The sequence below is a fragment of the Odocoileus virginianus genome, chromosome 25, assembly GCF_023699985.2.
Source record: "Odocoileus virginianus isolate 20LAN1187 ecotype Illinois chromosome 25, Ovbor_1.2, whole genome shotgun sequence".
Classification (NCBI taxonomy): Eukaryota; Metazoa; Chordata; class Mammalia; order Artiodactyla; family Cervidae; genus Odocoileus; species Odocoileus virginianus.
In genome coordinates, this window is record NC_069698.1 from 529,522 (window position 1) to 554,586 (window position 25,065).

General features: G+C 42.9%; 1 protein-coding gene across 8 annotated transcripts in view; it reads right to left on the minus strand.

Annotated features, from left to right (window-relative positions):
• Positions 1-25,065, minus strand: part of PHLDB2 (pleckstrin homology like domain family B member 2) — a 243,949-nt gene that overhangs the window by 92,712 nt on the left and 126,172 nt on the right. The window contains exon 1 of one of the 8 annotated variants that reach the window (XM_020898773.2): positions 18,217-18,279. The exons of the other annotated variants lie outside the window; for them this stretch is intronic. The gene's annotated coding sequence lies outside the window, so the exon portion shown is untranslated. Of the gene's footprint in view, positions 1-18,216; positions 18,280-25,065 lie in introns of those variants that run through there. 8 annotated transcript variants of the gene reach the window in all.

Here is a 25,065-nt window from a genome sequence, read left to right on the forward strand (position 1 = left end):
ATCCAACCATCTCATCCTCTGTCGTCCCCTTCTCCTCCTGCCCCCAATCCCTCCTAGTATCAGGGTCTTTTCCAATGAGTCAACTCTTCCCATGAGGTGGCCAAAGTACTGGAGTTTCAGCTTCACCATCAGCCCTTCCAGTGAACACCCAGGACTTATCTCCTCTAGAATGGACTGGCTGGATCTCCTTGCAGTCCACGGGACTCTCAAGAGTCTTCCCCAACACCACAGTTCAAAAGCATCAATTCTTCGGTGCTCAGCTTTCTTCACAGTCCAACTCTCACATCCATACATGACCACTGGAAAAACCATAACGACTAGATGGACCTTTGTTGGCAAACAAATATCTCTGCTTTTTAATATGCTATCTAGGTTGGTCATCACTTTCCTTCCAAGGAGTAAGTGTCTTTTAATTTCATGGCTGCAATCACCATCTGCAGTTATTTTGGAGCCCCAAAAAATAAAGTCTGACACTGCTTCCACTGTTTCCCCATCTATTTCCCATGAAGTGATGGGACCATATGCCATGATCTTAGTTTTCTGAATGTTGAGCTTTAAGCCAACTTTTTGACTCTCCTCTTTCACTTTCATCAAGAGGCTTTTTAGTTCCACTTTACTTTCTGCCATAAGTGTGGTGTCATCTGCATATCTGAGGTTATTGATATTTCTCCCGGCAATCTTGATTCCAGCTTGTGCTTCTTCCAGCCCAGCACTTCTCATGATGTACTCTGCATATTAGTTAAATAAGCAGGGTAACAATATACAGCCTTGACGTACTCCTTTTCCTATTTGGAACCAGTCTGTTGTTCCATGTCCAGTTCTAACTGTTGCTTCCTGACCTGCATATAGGTTTCTCAAAAAAGGTAGGTATTAACAATAGTAGAGGGAAGAGTGGTCCCCACATTCCTCACATATCAGTGTCAGGTAGAATATCTAGAAACCTGAAACTGATATATCCTTCAAGTTCCCAGGCATCCAAGAGGCATCACGATCATCCTTGATCTAACTCTCTCCTCTCACGGATGCACCTTTCTCCTTCTTTTACACCCATCTGAACCCACACATCCTTTGAGGTTCAGATTAATATTCTAGTTTCCACAGTGAACAAAAGAGTTTTTTATGGATGCACCTGTAAGAATATGTTTTGGACTCTAAACAATATTAACTTAAGAAACTAAAGTTATAGTCTTTGAAAATGTTTTTTCATTATAAACTAACCCTGCCAATGTGAAAGGTTATATTTTAAACTGATCAAAATACTTTCTTTAAGTTATCATCAAAGTGAAAATGCAGTTTAAACATTCCCATTGAACTCAGGCACTGCTAAGACTGTCCTCCAACTTCTTAGGCACCTCAGAGACCAGTTACTACATCTCTGTAATATGTGATATGTAAACAGAATCATGTTTGGTTAGCAATAAATATCATAATGTGCTTGTTCCTGTGACCAACATACAAGTTTAAGGAAGAGGGTTATGTACAGTATTTCTATCACATCTCCAGCCCCTCCTGACTCCCACTGTCCCACAGGTGAGACACTCAGTGAACACAAGTTTTCAATTATCCATCACAGCCTTCCCCACTCCCTCCCAGTCTCAGATGGAGGATCTTCATCTTGCTTCTCAGCCTCACAGATTTCCTGGGCAAATGCAAGCCTAATAAGGAACTGCCTGTCACCCACAGAGTCGGGCCAAGAAACAGTCTGGCTGCTTAAATCCTAGTGATGGGCTGAGTGCTCACACCCTCAAAGCTGCAGCTTCCCCCCGACAAGCTCTGCCTTGGGGTCCTTATCTTCCAACCCAAAGCCCTGCCATTATGAAAAAAACCATGATTATCTTTTGAACTGGACCTCAAAAAATTTTTTTTAAGATTCTCCTTTAGAACTGCTTCCCAGCTGGGGTCTGACCCTGCCCTCTGGGTCTTGACAGGTCACAAATGTCCCTCTCAACAACTGTCTACCACCACCGATTCTGACCTTGAAAGCAACACCAGTCTGGCTCAAGCTCTATCTATCTCACCATGTCCCCCTTGGAGGACTGAAATCATGACCTCTATCCAGTCTGGGCTTCTTCTATTTCTGACTAACTGTATCACATGTTGAAATTCCAGCAAACCATGGCCAATTCCCTCACATCAATTTTTTTTGAATTGAGGAAACAAGGAAGTAGGTGGAACCTGAGAACATTACCATGCTACTTATTAAAAGGGAAAAAATACTCTAATTTCCCAACAATAGGGAGAAAATTAAAAGCCATAGTATGTCATGAGTGTATATTAAGCCACTTAGAATCTTATTTTGAGGTATGTTTATAACATAAAAAGTACATTAATATAATGTTCAATAAATTTTAAAATCCATACATACAATGAGTGCAGCCTTATATACACACCTGCCTATACATATGAATCACACACAGATGTTTAAGCCAGAATCTAAGGAGTCATCACTGGTCTCCCCTATCATTATATCCTCTATCCTCTACCATCTGTCACTTCTTCATTCCCTCCATTTTATCCATTTTATTTTATCTCATTTTATCCATCAACAAATCCTATCAACACTGTCCTTAAAACATTGTCTGAACCTGATCATCTCTTGCTATTTCCATTGCTGCCCCCTGATTACAGGCCAGGATCTTCTCTTTCCTCTTCCATATGCTATGTGCTCATTTTGTGGCAATAACAGTAGAATGAAATAAATCACACTAGTGAGTTTAATTCATCTTTCTCAAACTAGTTTGTATTTTCCACAAATTATACCATGTGTTTGGGTTGCCTTGACAATGAATGAAAAAATTAGTGTAAAATACTAACATACAATCTGAAGCAATACTTCACTTTTAAGTTGAGTATATGTTCATTTTTCCTAAGCTCTTGTCCAATTTTTGAGCCAGACACTAATTCTTCCAAAAAAAAAAAAAAAAGGTTAAAGAACTTGATCAGACTAACTTAATATGTCAGTTGAAGCCTTCGATGTTTTCTTCCAAATCTTCTAAAACATTCAGGGGAAAATCATAATTATACAAATCTGGTGGCTCAAACAGTAAAGAATCTATCTGCAATGCAGGAGACCCGGGTTTGATTTCCGGGTCGGGAAGATCCCCTGTAGAAGGGATTGGCTACCCATTCCACTATTCTTGCCTGGAGAAGTCCATGGACAGAGGAGCCTGGCGGGCTATAGTCCATGGGGCCACAAAAAGTCAGACAAAACTGAGCGACTAACACTTTCACTTTACTGTGACCATTTCATACTTTATACATCTCAAAGTGTAAAATCAAACGTAACTAATATGTATCCCTAATCACTTCCCTAATATGAATAAATGAACAGAGGGTTACCAAAAAGGTCTCCAGATGTTTGCTGAATATAGCTTAGATAATAATATTAGTATGCTCATTTTTTTATTGTAGTTATTAGATTATTTCATTACTTGAGGTGATTCTGCTCACGTTATAGAAAAAATTAAAATCCTAACAGGTAGTGTTAGGTACTTCATTCATGAACTGTGTATTAAGTGCCTACCACATCTCAGACACTGGCTTAACAGGCACTGGTATTGCTCACTATTATTCCTGTTCTTCCCCTTCAGAAACACAGCAGTGTTGTTCTTCCTCATCCTTATGACATTAGGTGTGTCTATATCCCTTGCTTTGACCAATGAAATATGAGAGAAAGTGGTGTCAGTTCCAAGCTGAAACATCAAGAGCTGGCATGATTTACCATTTCCATACCCTTCTTGCGTCCAAGTCTGTAAAGGCTTCCTTAGCCTAGCTCCCTCAGTGAGGATAATCGGGAACAGGGCCTTTGCCAATCCAAGATTGTCTTAAGCCACTGAGATTTGGGAGTTGTTTGTTACTATGAAGGTGCTAATCTTCATTAAGTGCCTACTATAAACCAGGCTTTGAGCTAGGCCCTGGAAAGTATGTGGTCAAAGATAGTATTTCCTGCTAATACATAGTTTACAATCCAAAGTGGAAAATATACGTATGAATAAATGCTATACAATGTGACGCATGCCTTAATGGAGGACTGACTGACAGGTTGGTAAAGGCCTGATTGACAGATGGAGGGGGTTAACCCAGTGAGGGGGTAGTCTGGGTAAGTTATGACAGGAAGAGATGATGATGGAGTTAAATCCCACTGAAAGAAAGAGAATCCGATGGGTATTATCCAATGATAGCATAAAGTTACCTCCACACCTAAAACTTTGAGGTTTTAAAAATATAAACAAAATCTGAAGCCCATCTGAGGTCAGACAATGGGTACGTCCAGCAAACATTCTGTCTCTGACAGAATTAACAACAAAAATTGTGTAGGAAAAAAAACAAGTTATTTTCTATGTTTATTAACTATGTATTTCTCTCTCATAGTTACCTAAATCTTTTCCCATCTACACCATCATGTAAGATACGCTCTGTGGGGTCCAAGTCTATGCCTATCTTAAGTGTGGTTTAAATCTGACAGCAATCCTCCAACCATTTAGCTTATTTTAGACAAGGATACAAAGGGAAATCCGCTAAGTCAGATGTTAGAATAATAAGAGAAGGACTAAAGCCAGTTAGTGGGCAAGGCTCTGGTTGTAAGGTAATGCATACAAAATAGGAAACAGAATTAAGTGTAAGATAGGAATCCAGAAAGCAAGCCAGAGCAGATGCTGCGCAATGGAAGTAAGAAACCAGGCCCTGAGCCCAGAACTCTGCGTTTTCAATATTTACTCTAACGGTACAGAATTGAAGGTTTAACACCTCATGGCAAAATGGATACATAAAAGTTTAATTTTTGACTGAGTAGTATATGACATTAATGTCATCTTAGATGATAAAATATGTTAATATATTTCAACCTGTGTGCAGCTGCAAATGCTGCTCAATCACCCAAATGAAACATCGCCAAACGGTCTCTTCCTTTGAGCCACAAAACTAGAGGGCATCAAACTACTACCGGCATTCCTACTACCCTACAAGGTGGCAACACTTGCCCCCCCCTTCATATGAACTTTTTTTAATCAAAAAATGTGATTACTGGGAATTCCCTGGTGGTCCAGTGGCTAGGACTTCATGCTTCCACTGTAGGGGGCACAGATTTAATTCCTGGTCAGGGAACTAAGATCCTGCATGCTGCACAACACAGCCAATTCAGCCAAAAAGGAAAAAAAAAAGAAACATAATTATTGATGCAGTTTATCTGGCCAAACAAAATCCCAAAATATTCTACAGTAGTGCTGCCTGAAAGATTAGGTTTACAGTCTGTAGGGAAGAGACAAGTAGGCCATTTGCAAATAATATATCACATCCGAGAAACAGTCATGTAACATTTCTCTACCATACATATTGCAGAAGAAAGTTACAGATGATTGGGTTCGAAGAACATTCCAGAGGATATTTTAAGATATTCATGCTTCATACTCTAGTTTTTCATTTCAGCCTCATTGGGTTTGTTAAGGATGTGTAAGAAGTTGTGCATTTAAAGATTTGTCGTCAAGTATAAACATGTAATTCACTCAAGTTACTGAAGCTGAGTATACCGGCCATAGCTGAATACATATGTATGGATCCTTGTGTCAGTTTGAGATCTTCAAGACTTAATTCCACAAATGAATTCGACTCAGAAGGTGCAGAATCACACGGGCGGCTCTCTGACCCCAGGAGTGACGTGACAACGGCGGCTCGCGACACCTCTCTCCTTCCTCCTTGCAGGGCATCCTCTTCGTCGCGGGGGAGGCCGTAAGAGCGGAGGCCTAGAGGCGGGAAGAGCGTAGGGCGGCATGCTCCAGGAAGTAGTGACGTGTCGTCATGAGAGGCTCGCAGAGGCCGGGGCAGAGCCATACCCTGGGGGTTAACTCCCGGGGGAGAGGGAGACAGCGACGGGAGGCGCCCTGCAGACGCCGCCTCCGAGACCGCCGCCGAGGCCGGGGAGAGCGCGGAGCGAGAGCCGGCGCAGGGGGCGGTGCAGGGGTTAGCAAGTGACGCGCAAGTGGAAGCGCGGCGGGAGGAAGTCTGTGTCAACACGTGCGACCGAGGAGGCGAGGGAGTGCCAGGGTTCCCAGCCTGGGTTCCGGTCTCCACTGCTGCTTCGTTTTGCTTCCCTGTACATTTTATGTAAACAAAAAAGAAGTCTCGGGGAAATCATAAAATCACTGCATTATGTTACTGTGGAAGCAAAACAGCCCCGAGGGCCCGGAGGGCTCCGAGCACTCTCGGCACCTGGACAGAGAGCGGGGCGGGGAGAGGGGGACCCAGCCGGGGCCCACCCGAGAGAAAAGACAGCGGGCGGCGCGCGGACGGGAAGAGGGCAGTGTGCGCGGAGACGTCCGGGCTTACCCCTAAACTCCATCCCTCCAGAGCCCTTGCTCTTCTTATCACCTGACTGTCGGTTAGAGACTGCCAGGAGTCATTTAGAGATCTGTGGAAGGTAGCATAGCAAGTCATAGTACAGTTTTATTGGAAAAACTAATCTCAAGGACGATGTTTGCAAGTTTCTTGGTAGATTCTTTTTTCTTTGGCACAAGGCTGGTGTGCGTTTCAAAATATAATTTTCCAGCTCTATTTGTACCAAATAACATCACAGTGAGGTTCATCCTAACCAAACGGTAAGTCACCAGTGGTGAGCTTCAGAGCACTGTGATGAGCAGAGCTGTAGGGATCCGGGTTTCAAGACAATGAAACACACCCAGGGAGCAAAGTTTTAAAAAACAAACAAATTAAAATGAAGCATCTGTTGTGCTGTGTGTACTGTTTCAGAGGACAGAGATTTAAAGTCTGGCCTATATATATAAATTCAGTTTTCCAGGTAATTTACACCAAGAGTTTGGAGAATCCTTAAAACATCCAACATGTTACTTGTCCTTTTATATTGCCATGCACAAACACTTCTCAGGATCATCCAATAGAGCAGGAATTAATCAAAAGGGGACTGCTAGAGCAAGTCACAGAAAAGCGGAAACCTTTTCATATTGCTGGGGAAAGGATGTAGACTGGCGTGGCATGTTGGCATGCTCACTCAGTCGTGTCCGACTCTTTGCGACCCCATGGACTGTACCCCGCCAGGCTCCTCTGTTCATGGACTTCTCCAGGCAGAATACTGGAGTGGGTTGCCATTCCCTTCTCCAGGGGATCTTCCAGCCCAGGGAGAGCACGTGCCTCTTCTGCATTGGCAGGTGGATTCTTTTTTTTTTTTCCAGATGGATTCTTTATCACTGAGCCACTGGGTACAGAAGCAGATTCAGAACAAGAATCTTAAAACTCAGGCGGGCTGAGGTTAAAGTTTCCACTTCGTGAAAAGTCTGGGTTTGCATCGTGTCCCACGGGGGCCTCAGAGCTGAGGGCCTGGCTCGGGAGCACACTCCGTCACAGTGGCTGGCGCCCGTGTTTAAGCTCCCCCAGTGCACTGGCGGTCCACAGGCCGGCCTCTTTCAGCACTGATGTCTACGGTATGGCAGTGTTTTGAAGCACGCACTGATGACATGTGATTGAATTCAGACACCGGCTTAGAGCAGTCTGTCAGAAGCAGTGCCATTATCTGTGTTGGGGGGGGTAGAAATGGGGGACAGATTCTGTGGTGACCATAGGGCCTGAGGGAGGAAGCTTTAGAGGACTGAATAGGAAAAACGAAGGAATCTATTTCAGCCCCAAACTCCAAGCTCAAGAATGGAGAACAATGGACACAAAACCTTCCTTTTTTTCCACTAATTTCAACATGAAAATGTGATGGAGGGAGAGTAATTAGAAGCTTCAGGAACACACACTTCCTTGGCTAGCAATATTCTCATTTCAGAAACCTCAAAGCAGCCTGGTTCCCCCACCCTCTGTTATCCAAACACCATCCTCAGTTAAACCCCCAGTCCTCTCAACTCTGCTTTTACAAACATACCCTCCTTTTTCACAAGTATTTCCTCTCATCACTAAATCCTCCACCTCCAGCATCTCTGCACACAAACCACACCTCTCCACACAGCCCCACGCCCATTGGAAAACAGCTCCCCCTCCAGCAAACAGTCCCAGATGCTTTCTTCTTCAAAGAACCCCTCCCATCCAGCATTCCAAACCTTGAGCCTTCCACTGCCTCAACACCGACCTGCGCAGAACTTCATCTCCCACTCACACCACCCAGCCTCCTAAACTCTGTTCCTATAAACTCTCCCACCACATCCAGGATCAGTGCAGGGAAGAAAAAATTTTAAAAAATAAAACCAAACCAAAAGCCTGTAAGTAGATGTAGTGCCCTTACTGGTTCTTTGCAAACAAACGGAGCAGCAAATGGACCATCATTCCTCGTTCCTTACACCATGTTCTTTACCATTTAAAGATCTGCCTCTCTGAACAAATAATTATTATCTACTAGATACATGTAGAGAGGCTGATTATCTCCAAGCAGGGGATTTTTATCTCTCAAAACATCCAGAAAAGCGGTATCACAGGAATAAGTGTATTTTAATGGCAGCATAAGGAGGATGTTTGGTTCCTGCAGATCGAGCCTGTTGCAACAGTAAATCTCATGCATGCAGACACACACACACTCACAGACACACAGACAGACACGCACGGCCCACATGCCTACAGCAGCCTAAAAGGCACAAAGGCTGTGTGACGGCCAGAGACGGCTCTTCAGAACCCAGGCAAGCGGAGGCATCCTCAAAATTTGCCAGGTGTCGGTGATGCACAGCAGGCTGGGGAGAAAGGAAGGACCACCGGAATGCCAATAGGATCTCAGGACACTGATCTCACAGTTTCTTTCTGGATTTCCCTGTTTTCCCTTTTGAATTTTAATATTATGTTTTGAAAAACATCTAAAAGAAGAGGTAAGGGAGACCACTAAGGAAAGAACAGAAGTATCAGATGACGCCACAGAGAGGAAGGAAGCGCAGAAAGGAGTGGAGTGATGAGGGGATGGGGAGGTGATGAGAGATGGAAGCAGCGATGACAAAAAGTAAAACACACAAACAAGAAAGTTTCAGCTTCTTCCTATCACCATAAAGCAGCCTAACCCCAAGACGGCTTTCCAGGTGGCTCAGTGGTAAAGAATCCGCCTGCCAATGCAGGAAATGAAGGAGACATGAGTTCAATCCCTGAGCCGGGAAGATCCCCTGCAGTGTAAAATGGCACCCCACTCCAGTACTCTTGCCTAGGAAATCCCATGGACAGAGGAGCTGGCAGGCTGCAGTCCATGGGGCTGCTAAGAGTCGGACACATCTGAGTGACCGAGGACAAGCTGGGGCTTGAACCCCACGCGACTGTTCCTCTCTGTCATTCCTGGCCCACTGAAGTCTGAGCTCTGTCAAAACAGGACCTCTAGATGGCATCCAATGGTTCCTAACGGTAACCACAATCAGTAGCAACAACCATATTCAAATGAAGATCTGTATCCCCCGTTCTCAGAAGTGACTTTTTACAAAGTCTAGATTGTTTTATATTAGGAATCATCAAGAATCTTTGAGGACTCAGTAAAGAAAGTAAAACATCGATTATAGAGATTTTAAATAATTTTGTGCTAGTCCCTTGAATAAAACTTGTCTGTATGAACTTGAAAATATTCTTTAACTATCTAAGAAATTTGGTGCCATATTTCCTACAATAACTCTTCAGTCAGTGAGGCAGGCAGGGGAGGAAGGACAGAAAACAAGAACAACCTCAAAAACCAACTGGGTCATACAAATTCCCTTCCCACCTGCTGAATTCCTGACTTTTACCTAAATGTGCCAGATGTGACTTTTACCAGCTGGACTCGCATTTGCCTTCATATCATTATTAAAGCAGTTTTGGGCTTCCCTGGTGGCTGAGATGGTAAAGAACCTGCAGGAGACCCAGGTGCCACCCCTGGGTCGGGAAGATCCCCCCGAGGAGGGCGGAGCAGCCCACTCCAGTATTCTTGCCTGGAGAAGCCCATGGACAGAGGAGCCTGGCGGGCTACAGTCCACTGGCTCACAAAGAGTCAGGCATGACTGCTAACTAACACTTTCACTTTCAAAGCAGCTTTAGCAATGTCTGAAAAAGACACAGTATTAATCTAGTAAGTATATATATGAATATATATATCTTAAAAATTAAGTTTAACACAGTGCTATGGTAGGAAAGTTCTCAAATTAAAAGCATGCTGTCTCCAATTACAGAAAATAGAACAGAGGATTATGAAACACACCACAGAGATGTTATCACTTAAATCTGAAACATGGGAAGTCTACAGAAAAATAACCAATGTCTTCAAGCAGCAAATGGCAAGAAAAGAAAACTAAGAGAGGGAAATGTTCTAGGTTAAGAGACCAGGAGACATGCTATTAAGCTGCCAAGTTGTATCCAATTCTTCTGCGACCCCATGGACTGCAGCCTGCCAGGCTCCTCTGTTCCTGGGATTTCCCAAGGAAGAATATTGGAGTGGGCTGCCATTTCCTTCTTCAAAGGGACTCTTCCCAACCCAGGGATCAAACCTGCATCCCGTGAATTGCAGGTGGGTTTTTTACTGCTGAGCCACCAGGGAAGCCCAGGAGACACACCAGTTACCAGTTAGATGCAATGCGCAGGCTGTGTTTGGATCTTGTTTTGAAAATTCGAACTATTAAACAAAAATTTTATGTGACAATCAGAGAATCTGAACACTGGAAAAAAGATATTTTAATTACTGGCTTTTTATTTTTTTAGGTATAATAATGATGTTGGACTTTTAAAAAATCCTAAATGCTTAGATTTACATTTTTATGAATAAAATACTACAGTATTTCGAATTCACTTGATAACAATCTATGTTTTGGGGAAATAAGGTCTACAGATGAAACAAGATTATTATATGTACATAACTGTTGAAACTGAATGATGGGTACTTGGGATTTCACTATATTATTCTTCTAATTTTTATGTACATTTACAATTTTCCATAACAAAATATTTAAAAAGTAAAAGATGCGTGCATTCTAAAAATCAAATATGAATAAAAATATATGAATATATACTGACTTAAAAATTACAGTGGCTCACTTTACAAAGAGAGATGTGTCTATACCAGTGGCTCCTGACTGATTTTTTAAAAAGCAAGAAATACCCTCTATCATGTTGAATTAAGCTCCTAAAAGCTGATTTTTAAAAAGTAACTTGAAGAAATTTAAAAGGAAATGCACTGTCCAGATTACAAGTATTAGATCACTATATTTAGGATATTTGCAAGATAATGAATGGTAGGTAGTGGTATCTAAATTTCATTACTATGTGTATTCAAATAAAAGCTATCTCTTCAGAAAGTTAAAATATAAACACAAAAACTTCCATACCTGTGATATCTTGAAGACTTTTAGCCTCAAAAACATTAAAACAAACACACATACACTTCATAAATTCTTAAATTATGTGATGGCTTCTCTGAAAGTGGGAGAGTTCTTTGGGTAGGAAATTAAAAACCCATATTTTCAGGGTTCTTTATAGAATCCTAAGATAGTGTCAGTTGAAGAAAAAGGTTTCTAAAATTTTCCCAAATAAAGTAAATATTTCCAGATGCTTTTTACTCCTGATCATCAGCATAATTCATCTCCGGGTTGAGGCAATTCTGATTGTAGCCTCTGAAGAATCCTCCCACAGTGCAGGCAAAGCCGAGAAACAGAGTCACAGAATAGCTAAGTCCGAGGTCCTGAACGTCTGGGCCCCCCAAGGGGCAGAGTGGTAAAGAAGCCGCCGGCAATGCAGGAGCTGCAGAAGATGGGTGTGCGGTCCCGGGGTCGGGAAGGTCCCCTGGAGGAGGGCACGGCGACCCACTCCAGTATTCTTGCCTGGAGAAGCCCACGGACAGAGGAGTCTGGCGGGTGACTGTCCACGGGGCCGTAGAGTGGACACAGCTGAGAACACACTTCCTTGAATGTCAGTGTCCAGACATTCTGCACGTCTTACTTGCTGAGGAAAAGGGGCACTCGAGCAAAAAGCATTATTTAAGCCAATTTTATCCAAGAAAAATACTGACCTTGGGATCACATGGAGATAAAGATGTTCTCTCCTGACCCTGAAACCACCTGTCTGGGCTGGAATTGGAAGCTGAGAGTCTGTGGGATCAAACTCTGATCTCTACACCATCCTGTCCCCAGTCCACACTACCAATCAAAATAAATTCTTTTAAAAGTCAGCATCTGTTTTTTCAAAGCAACATTCACCAAACCCAAACACCCTAGATTCCTCATTCCCTTACCCAGTATTTATGACCTGGAAATAGTCAGGAAATCCTACGGACAGAGAAGCCAGGTGGACTACAGTCTGTGGGGTTGCAAGAGTCAGACACAACTTAGTGACCAAACCATCACCAAGTAGGCTCAGGAAAGATGGAAGAAACACAAGCTGACCACATCACCCATGGTTATAATGTTTTCCCCTCTACCTAAAGAACCTGAGTGGTTAGGTTTTAAAAATACTGTCAAGTAAGCAAAACAATAATGAAATCATCTTTTCATTACTGAACTGTGGAGTATGCAAATTGGTTGGTACTGACACTGAATTTCCCCTTCCTACTTCCTACTTTTTAACCATTTATTTCCATGGAAGGAAAAGGGAAAAAGGACTTGACTAGCAAAGGTCAATCAACAACTAACTACACTACATTTAATAAATGCTGTTTTTTACATCTGCCCAAAAGACCTAGTCAAGGAAACGGTTATATTAGGATGTCTTTTTATTGTAGTGGCCAATCCAGCGCAAAGAATACTGGATGGGCTGCCAGAAACACCAGTCAGGAGACTCATTCCTAGTCCTGGTTCTGCCAAAATAACTGACAGAAGAAAGAGCCAGAGCAGGTCACTTGGCTTGTCTTCACCTTGTTTTAGCAGAGGTTTCCCCATATTTAAAATGGTGAGGGTGAACGAGATGTTTTTCTGTTCCAACTTTCTAGGCTCCCACAGGCACAGGTTAAATAACACAGGAGTGCCATTTATACAATGCAGGAAATGGAAATGACCACAGAACACAAACACGTTTCAGTGATAAGGTGGCAGCTACCTAATTGGGGAAAGACTGTACTGGCGCTGTTGCCCATGACCTTCCAAGGGCATGGTAAATTATTTCAGCATAACATAGTGCGAAAAAAGCCTGGTCAGAGCTATGTTAGTGTAATATGATATGGGTATTTGATTCAGCATGATGTATAAGAAATATTTTGTCTACATTCCCATGGTTTGCAATTTCCTTACTAAATCTTAAGCTGTTTTTTGAAAACCTACTTCTGCAGTGACGTAAGCAGTGTGGCAGCCAGACCTCACGTCCCAAGCCTTCTCTGAACATCACTTGGCTACAAGGCACAACTCAGGCTATATCTGAACTGGGCAAAAGAATGTAGAAGTTGGCTTTCCTTTGCTTTTACATGCCTTTGTTTAAGCAATTTAGTGATCAAGAAACAAATCTAGGAGAAACCTTTTAACTTTTAGCTTTTCTCCCATTCCATATGATAATTCCACAAGCATATTGCCATCTGGATTGATCATATGCTGCTTGCAAACACAACACTCTAAGATGATCATCACTGATTTCAACTGAACTCTAGATTTGGCAGCAAACCTTAGAAAAAGCTGACCCCACTAGAAGTAACAATATTAAATATTGGAATGAACTAACTTTTCCTTCCTCTTAATTTGCAAAGTAAGGAAAAACAGATATTCTAATAAATCAACCCACTCACTAAGCAAAACAATTATCTTTTGTTTAAAAAAACCTCTCAACAAATCTCCCCGTAACTTAGCCTGGTGCTCCGTGTCTTATCTGTTTCTTTGTATGGAAGCTTCTCCAGTCCCTAGACTTCCCACTGAATCTCTGCAAAACAACTTTTATACTTGGGTTTCTCCTGTGGACCATTAGTTGCTATAGATAACAACCTTGCCTTTAAAACAGATACGGCACAGAGCTTCTCATCAACATCTAAGAAACATTCCTAAATATCATGAAAACAACTGTGCAAATTAACTTGTAGAAGAATTGGAATTTCTGGGTGGCAGAGACAAGTTCTGCCTTACTTATTTCAATGTTCTGCCTTACTTATTTTAAATATTTATTTTGAAGGGGTGTGAAAACCTGAGCTACCCTTTTTGATTTTACTCACTTTCAAAAGACAAGAAGTCATATTAATCAAATGCCAATAAATATTTCCAGTTGATATTATAAACAAACAAAAACACACGCTCATCTTCTGTCCCATCACCTGAAAAATAAGCGACGAGAATGACTGGATGGAAAGTGATCATGAAAAGGGTGCTATGCCCTCTACTGCGACACCTGCAGGGAGCAGACTCTTAAGAAAGTCATTGCTTCTGAACCGCTTCTAAATGTACTGCTGTGTACTTGGCCTTGAGGTACACCCACTGGCTACTTGTTCAAACGATAAGAACTTACCACAGTGAGGTTCAGAGCTCTTCCAGGAAAGGCACACTGGAGAATTCTCCTACATTGCCAGAACCTCCCAGATTTGAGGAGTGTAACTACCCTGGCATGACCACTCAGCACACAGAAGTAAAACCCATAATTACAGGCCTAATGGGTAATCACAGCCATGTAAATGCAAGAGCGGCCATATGTGCACAGCTTTCTGATCACCAAAAGCTCACTGAGATAACTCCTGTCTGTAAGCAGAGCCATTCACAAAGACCATGCCTTCGAAACTCACCCAGGAAGTGAGCAAAAACTCTATGTTGCTATCAATTTTTTCCCCATAAAGTAAACAGAAGGAATAACAGAGACCAGGACTGTAAGAGAAAGCAACAGTGAAAGAGGAGGTCTGGTGTGTAGGTTCTAGCAAACCAAGTGAGTGAATTCAAGTAAGAGGAGTTCTGAGATTCCTTTTACCCTCATTATTATTTTGCCCTATTCCCCAGAGAAGTCCATGCTTGAACCGTCTTCAGATTCCTAACCTAAGTTCTACACAAACATCACATTTATCTTAGATATCCACTCATCAGCTTATGAGATTCCCTCACAACTGCATGCTCGTTTCCTAAAACATCAGGTATCAATTTTTAACACTGTATTCAGGAAGCCTCTCTCATTATCCCTTCTGTCCCAAACAACCCTATCCATTCAGGCCCTCTACTCTTAACCCAGAAGGCAGAGAGAGAAAAAAATCTCAAATGTTCTGCTTTGTACCTGGATTCAAAAGAAACATCTGCTATGAGTTGTGGAACCATCTGTTGCCCACTTGGCCTTGGGGAGGACGGTGCAGGTCACAGACACGGAGTGTCACAGGTTGCACAACAGAATCACGCCCATCCTGGGGCTGACACCCCCAAGCATATGCTCCACAGTCCTCGGGGCTAACACTACCCTTCCCCCATCAAACAGCGTATTTCCTCAAAGAGAATGGTACTTCTAAATTCTCACAAAGGGTTGTCAGTTTTTTAAAAACTTTCATTTGTCTGAATATCAGTTTCTAAACTCTCTAATCCTGGGTTGCACCTAAAACTAACATCTGTCACTAATACATTTGAGACTTTTATCAGTCACTATTTTGGGGCATCTCAGTTTTTGTGTCTATAAAACAAAAAAGTTGAGTCCAGTGACCACTGAGTCTCCCTGACACTGTAACACTTCCAAATTCTGCAATTTTAAGCCAGCTCAAATTCACTGAACACAAGTTCCTTCACATCTATGGTATATTAAGTAAGACTCCTAATGCCAAGGTCAAAAGAATCTACTGCAGACAAAAACGTCTCTCTGGGTTGAGCAAGAACAGTTTCTTGAAGACCCAAATTAGATTAAGATCCCTAACCTTGTTAACATATGCCCTCAAGGTACTAGCCTAATGAAGAGTTTGGGGCTCAATAATTTATTGTTTTGTGTGTCTTGGGCGTTCCAGGATATTACCCAGCATCTGAGGCCTCTACCCACTAGAGGCCAGTCAAAGTTGGCCATTGGGGTTGCCCCTGCCCCCAGTTGAGACAACCAAAAATGTCCCCAGTCACGGGTCAAAAACCCCTGGGGAGCAAACACCACTCTAACTCCACCGCCTCCATTTAGAACCGCTGCTGGTGTATAAACCGGGCTTTATAGTAAAGCACATCATTTGAAAGTTGTTTGTGTTTCAAATAGATGACATTTACATAGTTAATACATGCATCAAGGCCTAACAGAAAGTCAGATTTATAAAGCACATGTATTCCACTTGGAAGATGTACAAAACCACTGTCTTTCCAAGTTATTCATAGAACCAACCACCTTCCTGCTAAGGGTTGAGAATTAGCATGCAAAGTCATAACCACAACTGCTCTTTAAAAGTGCTTAAAAGCATTCATGTTTTTCGCAGTAACTCTTCTAGCGCACTCCAGCATCAACCCTTGCATACAGCACAGACCTCAAAATAGGGTTTGGAGGAAACAGCAAAAGCGAGTGCTGGGTTTAATCACTTCAGCTTTTTCTCCCCTTTATTGTGCAAAAGCCAGTAAATAAAATATTTCTGAAGAGGTTGTAAAGAGTTCCAGCTTTGGTACAGGGGTCTTTCAGAAAGGAGGTAAGGTAGCCAGCTCTCAGATGAATTTCCCAAGTGTCTTCTTCTCCCTCACTTCAAATGGGGATCCAAGAGGCCACCCCTTAAATCCAGTCCTCAGCCCAAAAGGACAGCAGCTGGCAGCAGCATGGAAGAGATGAAGGCCGCAAGCTGACTGAAATGATGACTACCAGCCAAACATCTCATTTTCCATTTGTGAAAGAGGCTGGGATTTGCAAACTCTGGGTCTCAGGAGGTGAAGGCTACACTGCTCAACCAAGCAAAACCTCTACTCCCCCTCACTTTTAAAGGGAATCCCAGTTATAAACTTTCAGGAACTTTACAGAGTTTCTCAAGGACATATGTTTAAATTCCCACACTATATATGTATGACAAAAACAATTTTTAAAAAATCTTTTAATAACCTAAGTCCAGGAAATGAAAAGGGAATCATGAATAGACACAACTGTTACTTTTCAGAGAACCTTAGCTCTTTATTCAAACAAATATTTACACAATTGAGGGCAGTGGTAACAGGGACATAGCCATTCTGTTAAAACAGTGGCAACTCTGAAGATTTATTTATCCCAAATCAGACTGCTCTGTTGCTATCCTACCAGGATGAAGAATTCAAGTGCTCCCGGGGCAAAAGTTTAACTAACCCTCTGAAATTGTGAACTTCACTTAGACCTCTTCCAGCTGAATTCAGATGTTAGAATCTTGGAGACAAATCTCAAGGACTTGTTAAGCCAAACTACGAAGCTTAAAGTTACAAGTCCAATACTTGAAAATTAATATCTGTAATTAAAACATTCATATAATATGCAGGGAAATGTGACTGACATATATTCACCCTAAAAGCAAGCCATATTTTAATGCCTCTTCTCTTAGTTCCACTCCCAGCTGCGTCCGGCTGTGACTAGCCATGCATTCTAGAATTCTTGAGAGCAACTTGAGAGCAGAAGGAAGACTTCTAGGGAAGACTGCAGGGCGCTGCGAGAGGACTTCCAGCCGCGGGCAAGTGGACCAACATAAAAGCCAGCGGGCGCAGTTCCTGCTTTTACATGAGAAAGGTAGATGGGGAGCAGGTTCGACTTCCGAAGCGCTTTCAAACAGGAAACCCCAACTTTGGAAGGGACAGCCTGTCAGCCTTTTAATTTCCTGGCGGTGGCGGGAGTTAGCCAGATCCTCGGCGCTTTAGTTAAGAGATGATTGTTGAGGCTAAGTTATTCAGTACACCAGCAAACATTTCAGCTGCGCCTCGGCAGTGCCGGGCGCGGGTGAAACAGGGGTTCAAAGCATTCCCTACTTCCAGGCGCTATCTCTAGGGGTGCGGAGGCCGCCATACCATACATTTGGGGGAAAACCACGGCCAAACAGACATTAAGAGCCTGGACGGTTTAAACTCGCGAGCCCCAGCTTTGAAACAAAGTGAACCAGAAGGACAGCGAGCTAGATATTTGGGGGAGGGAGTCTTTTCTGAATTGCTCGACCACACCATCCAGCAGCGGACCTTCTCTTTCCTCCGCCCACGGCGACAAAGCAACTCTATCGCGATCCCTCTCTGCCGGAGTATCCAGACGTCTCTGCCAAAGTCGCTTCGAGTCCCCCCAGATCCCGCCCGCTCCCTACGATCGCTCTGTGAGCCGCTCTCCCACCTCGCCACTCCCTCCCGGGGATCCGCTCTACCGAAGTCCACCCACTCTCGGGGTTCAGAGCTGCGCAGCCCAGCCTGGGCTTTTGTCCCGCAGCTTGCAGAGAAGCAAGAAACTGCGTCTGCGGCGCCCACTCACCGTCTCATCTTCCCTCCGCGCCGCCGCTCTCCTACGGCCCCGCCGCCGGCGCGTGGCCCCCGCCCTCCGGCGCCGACCCCCGGGCCCAGCCGCCGCCGCCCCAGCAGCCCCAGCCGCAGCGGTCCGGCCACTCTGGACTGGCCGGGCGCACTCAGCGCGCCCCTCCCGGTCCGGGCGGACGCGGCCTCCTCTCCGCCCCCAACCCTCGGCCGCGCAATGGGCGGCGACCAACTCGGCGGCGGGGGAGGCGGTGCCCCCGTGGACCCGCCGGGAGGCGAGCAGCCGGCGAGGCCCCCTCCAGCCCGCCGGCCGCCGCCCCCTCCTCACCTGGCGGGTCGGCGCGGCCGGGTGTCGGCGGCGACAGAGAGGAGGCGCGCTGCGGTCACCCAGCCGCTGGGTGCGGTCCCCCTCGGGCCGCGGTGGTGGGCTCCGCGCCGCTCGATCCCGCGCCCCGGCCCCCTTCGAGCGCGCCGCGGCGGGCACCTAGGGTCTCGAAGCAGTGAAGTGGGCGAAGGTGCCGGGCAATTGGCAGTCGGGGCTTTTACTGCTGCGGGAGGGGTCTGGCTGGTCGCCCCATCGTAGGGCGCCAGCTTCGGGGAGCCTCGTTTACAGCCGCGGTGGAGACTGTGCGGCAGGCTTTCCTAAGGAACTGGAAGAAGGGCGGGAGGGTGCACGTCCTCCAGCTGAGATCTCCTCACCCTGCGGGGAGGTTTCTGCTGGGAAACTCCAGGTGACCGCGCCTCCTCCCGACAGTTCGCCCGCGGGCAGGTACCTGATGCGTCAGAAAAGCAGTTCCTGCAAAGCTGTTAGGGCACCGTCTCAGCTGAGGATTTTAAACTAACTTGTGCTGATTTCCTTTCAGTTATTTCTCTCCAAAGTTTCTACATTTTCCAGCGTGTTTTTCTCAGTTGCTGCAACCATGAAAACAATGCTGATATGAATGGAGAGTGCGTTAGCGAAAGGTGACCAATTGGACTTAGGGCGTCCTTAGTCTATCTCCCCAAGGGAGTCTGTGAACCTCTGGCAAGTTCTGGGTGATTCTCTGGCTTACAATGAGAAAGGTCATCAGTCCTGGAGAAACTCACAATAGCAAGAAAGAGCACAATAAAGTGCAAACTCATTTCTGGTCAGTATTGCTTTGGTGGGGCAGGTTGTTTCAACTCCTAGCAAGAATGTCATCTACACCAGGGGTCCCCTAACACCCAGGATCTAACGCCTGATGATCTGAGGTGGAGCTGATGTAACAACAATAGAAATATGAAGTGCACAATAAATGTAACGCCCTTAAATCATCCGGAAACCATCCTCTCCCCTCCCCATCTGTGGAAAAATTGTCTTCCATGAAACAATTTTGTTTGAAAAAAATTCAGACAATTTAAAAATTGGTCCCTGGTGCCAGAAAGGTTGGGGAACACTGATATACAATATAGTAACAATGATAACTGACATTGTAGGATGGTTAAGAAGCTTCTGGATAATGTATACAAAGTTCCTGACACCATGAGTGGCACTCAGGCGCTCAACAAATAACTTATTTATAATGCACTTTTCATTTTTGCAAGTAAAGTCTGACTTCTAATTTACAGGAGAGGCTCACCTCTGAGCTCCTTGGTGTTCTATAGGCATTATTTTTCCCTGCCCTGGCTCTTTCTCCCACAGAAACATAAAGAAATCAATAGGACACTTAAATGGCCCATCAGTTTCCCCCTATTGGATCATCCCATCCCTATAAAAGCATGTTCTTGCTCCCATCTTAAAAACAAAAAAACTCTTGAATCCACTTCCTCCTCCAGCCACTTATCCTCCTTTTTTCCCCCTTCTCAGACACAGCTAAAGAAAAGCCACCTCCAAGTTTTTTCTTCCCATTTATTCCAATCAGGCTTTTGCTTCTGCTATGTCCGGTAGAACTCTTTCAAACATCCATTTATGATTAAAACTCTCCAGAAAGCAGGAATAGAAGGAACATACCTCAACACAATAAAAGCTATATATGACAAACCCACAGCAAGCATTACCCTCAATGGTGAAAAATTGAAAGCATTTCCCCTAAAATCAGGAACAAGACAAGGGTGCCCACTCTCACCACTACTATTCAACATAGTTTTGAAAGTGTTGGCCACAGCAATCAGAATATAGTAAAGTTGCAGGATATAAAATTAACACACAGAAATCCCTTGCATTCCTATACACTAACAATGAGAAAACAGAAAGAGAAATTAAGGAAACAATACCATTCACCATTGCAACAAAAAGAATAAAATACTTAGGAGTATATCTACCTAAAGAAACAAAAGACCTATACATAGAAAACTATAAAACACTGATGAAAGAAATCAAAGAGGACACAAACAGATGGAGAAATATACCGTGTTCATGGATTGGAAGAATCAATATTGTCAAAATGACTATAGTACCCAAAGCAATCTATAGATTCAGTGCAATCCCTATCAAGCTACCAACGGTATTTTTCACAGAACTAGAACAAATAATTTCACAATTTGTATGGAAATACAAAAAACCTTGAATAGCCAAAGTAATCTTGAGAAGGAAGAATGGAACTGGAGGAATCAACCTGCGTGACTTCAGACTATACTACAAACCACAGTCATCAAGACAGTATGGTACTGGCACAAAGATCAGACTCTTAAACTGGATGCTTTCTCAGGTCTCATCTCATTGAAACTATCAGCAGAAATTAACAGTTGCACACTTTTTTTCCCCTGTAAACTTTATTTGTACTTCCACAACTTCTTCATTTTTTTTCCTCCTAACTCCACTGCTGGTTCTTTCTCAGTCTCCCTTGCTGGTCCCCTCCCTTCTCCCAGTGTCCAGAGTCCCCAGAATTCAGACTTTGGACCTCTTATCTATTTACACTCACTCCCTGGGTTATCTCATCTTTTCTCCTGGCACTATAGATCACCTGTGTGGTGATGACTCCCAAATTTTACCTCCAACCTGAACATCCCCCCTGAACTCCAGGCTACTGCCCACTTAGATGCCTACTAGGCTTCTCCCACCTAACATTCTTGACTAAATTCTTTCCTCTGTCCCCCAGCCACTCTGTCTCAACTGAAGTCTTCCTCACATGAGGCCCAAAACCTGGGTGTCATCCTTGACTTTTCTATCATATTTTGAATCCAGTCCATTGGGGAAAAAAAATCATCTCTACTTTCAAAATAAATCCAAAATTCAATTACTTACTACCTCCATGACTAAGTAACTAACACACACACACACACACACACACACACACGCCCCTCACTGTTATTTGCACCCTAATCTACCATCACGTCTTGATTTTATCCTTGACCTCTTTCTACTTTTGCCCTCATGTAGGCAGCTCTCAATACAGCCAGAAGATATCAGCAAGGTACAAGAGTTAATGAAATGTGAAATGCAAACTCCAACATCTTAAAATGTATAGAAGGCACTCAAAATTTAGCATATTATTATTGTAATAATTGTTCTTATCAGAATTTTTTAGTTATGATGATATTTTTAAAAATAGAAAAAAAAAGATATGAGCTCTTTCCTTCTACTTTTTCCATTTCCTGGATTCTTTAAAACAAAGTCCCCTAATTAATCATAGACCCAGACACACCTCCCCTTGTCTGCCATTCCCTATTGTCCACCAGGGATATTGTGTTGTAAACAGGAGCACTTCCTTCCCTTTCCCTTCTCTAGGATCTGTAGTGGTTACAGTATCTGATGGTACTTTTCAAAGGTGAAGTGTGGCACACAGAGATATAATTAATTATTTATGGATTATTTCATTTGTAGTTAGTTTTAATTAGTGTAGACTGGTTGGACTTGATTAGCTCATGTCCTGAATCTGTAATTCTTTTCCTTTTTCTGCAGTAGTAGCCCAACAAATCTTTGAAGCTACCAACTTGGCCATGATTTGGCCAGTGGAGCAACTGTTTGAAGTGAAATTGTCTTTAATATTATGCCTATGTAAAGAATCAAGGTTTTATTTGAGGAGTGCAGTGGAATGATCACTGAGTTTGGAATCATGAAGATCTGGGTTTAATCCCTGACTCAGTCCCTTTACCAATCAGATAATTCAAGTGTGTTATTTACCTTCACTGAGAAACAAGTTTCTTTCCTGAAAAAATGGGATGGATAACACCCAACTCATATGTGTATGAATTAATGTGGTAATGTAGCTGTCATTCCTCGTACAGGAGAAAGCACACAGAGTTCACTCAAACGTGGCTTCTTTATGTTATTATTATTCTTTTTAGATGGAAATAGTATATATTTAAGGTGGACAACAGGCATATTTTATGGACATACATGTAGTGAAATGATTGCTATAGTCAAGCTAATTAATACACCTTCTCACATAGCTGATTTAACTTGTGTGTGTAAATGAGAACAGTGTAAATCTGCTCTCACCAAATGCCCTATATTTAACAAGGTATCATCATGCTGTCATATTAGATCTTTATACTTATTTATCATTAAACAACTTTGTACCTTTTGATGAACATCACCCCATTTCCCTCATCTCTTTTCCCCTGGTAACCACCTGTCCACACTCAGCTTCTATGTAATCCTTATTTTTAGGTTCCACATTACGTGAGGTCATGAAGGTCTTTTTCTTTCTGTGTCTAGTTTATTTCACTTAGCAGAATGTTCTCATCAAAAGAGTAGTTTCCAACCACACTCGCCCTTCTCCGTTGTCAGTGACATCAACCATCATTCTGTACTGTCTTATTGAAGTTGAGTTCATAAATTCCTTTTAGAATTTAGTACTAGGGTAAATTTTCTCTCAAAAAAGCTATGTACTTTCCTTTCTTAGAAAAGTTATCTTCATCTTTTTTCACATTAGATTTGCAATCATTGTTAAGGAAAACTATACAACCAGTGTTTTGCTTTGTATCCTGGTTGTAAGAAGCACAGTGTCACATTTACTATTAAATTATTGGACTGTTATAAATTACAATTTTTAATATTTAGTAGTACAGTTTGATGTATTATATTATAATGAATAGACTTTCCAGGTGGCTCAGTGGTGAAAAATCTGCCTGCTGATGCGGGAGACCCAAGAGACAAGGGTTCAATCCCTGGGTTGGGAAGATCCTCTGGAGTAGGAAATGGCAACCTGGTCCAGTATTCTTGCCTGGAAAATCCCATGGGCAGAAGAGCCTGGAGGGCGACAATCCGTGGGGTCACAAAGAGTCAGACATGACCTAGTGACTAAGCACACACACACGTATCATAATGCATAATGTAATATGGTTGTAGTACTATAAATTCAATTGTTATGTTATTGTATCAAAGATTTTTGCCTCCTACTCTTTTTCATGTATTCAATGTATTCGTATTCCAGTGGCCCTATTGGATACTTGGATTTTACTCTACACTCCAATATATATAGGTATTCAAATATATTAAGTATAAATAATACATCAACTCTTCAAATTAACAGCAGAAAATTAACCAAAGTTAAAGTGGAAATGTACCCCCCTGTGCTGCTTTATGTTCAAACTATTATAAGATTGACTCTCTAATTATAATTATTTAAATACATTTGAAGCATCTGATTAATTTCTGCATAAAAATGTTTCTTATGTCCTGTCCCCAATTTTTTTGTCAGTTTGTTTTGGAAATCAGACAGGAAAAGGATGCCGGGCCTGTGTGGGTCTGTGTCCCCTTTAGATTACTCTATCCTAGCTGTGTTTATCTGGTTTACTTTTCTAATCATTTGAGGAACTTAAATTGGTCTACTTTTCCTGCATGGCAGACATAAAACAAAGAGTTTTCTTTGTAGGTTATCTGTTCATCACAGAAAAAAAACAGTGCTGCATCAGTGGTAATCCTTGATATTGCCAGGATGCTGGGAAGTTGTTTTCTTTTCTCTGTTTCTCCTCTTTAATTTTTCTTTCATCTGACCTTTATCAACCCTCCAACTATCTCATACTTTGAATTAAAATTCCCCCATAATAATATAATGTAATGTAATATAATGTATTTAATATTGTTGTTGTTCAGTCATCCAGTCGTGTCCAACTCTTTATGATCCCATAGACTGCAGCATGCCAGGCCTCTCTCTCCCTCACCATCTCCTATATTTGTTTATTTTGGAGTCATATTTCTCTGGAATAAGTGTTTGATGTGCCAGATATATAAAGACTTCATTGCACTAGAGACTTCTGATAGCTCAGAGCAGAACCAAGATTCAGAACATGAGGTTTGTTAAACACAAGGGAAAGTTTACCAAGTGTCTACTCTGTTCTGGACTTCCCCGGTGGTGCTAAAGAACCCGCCTGCAGATGTAGCAGACAAGGGATGCAGGTTCAATCCCTTGGTCAGGAAGATCCCCAAGAGAAGGGCATGTCAACCCACTCCAGTATTCTTGTCTGGAGACTCCCATAGACAGAGGAGCTTGGCAGTCTACAATCCATAGGGTCGCGAAAAGTCAAACATGACTGAAGAGACTTAGCATACACACTGCTCTGTTCCACACAATATGCCTAGATGGGTGGGAAGTGGAGATAAGACATTTGCTGTGTGTCTATATATAGGAATTTACTGCCTGGCATATAACTGTCATGTGATCATGAAATACAAAAATCTAGAGAAAATGATACAAATGAGTTCAGAGAAGGAATCCATCAGGGAAGACAACACGTGTGGCCTTCGTATTGAAAGAATAGTCTCCGGCAGAGGAGACAGCAGGCTCACAGCTGCTGGGCAGTAAAGCCAGGCAGGTTAGCGAAGCGGTGAGTAATACAGCTTGCCTGAACACACAGTACAAGGCAGGACGCTTGGGAGATAAGATCTGGGGGTCTGGAGAGAGGTTTGAGGAGAGGGAAGAGATGGGACCTTGAATTTTAGATTTTC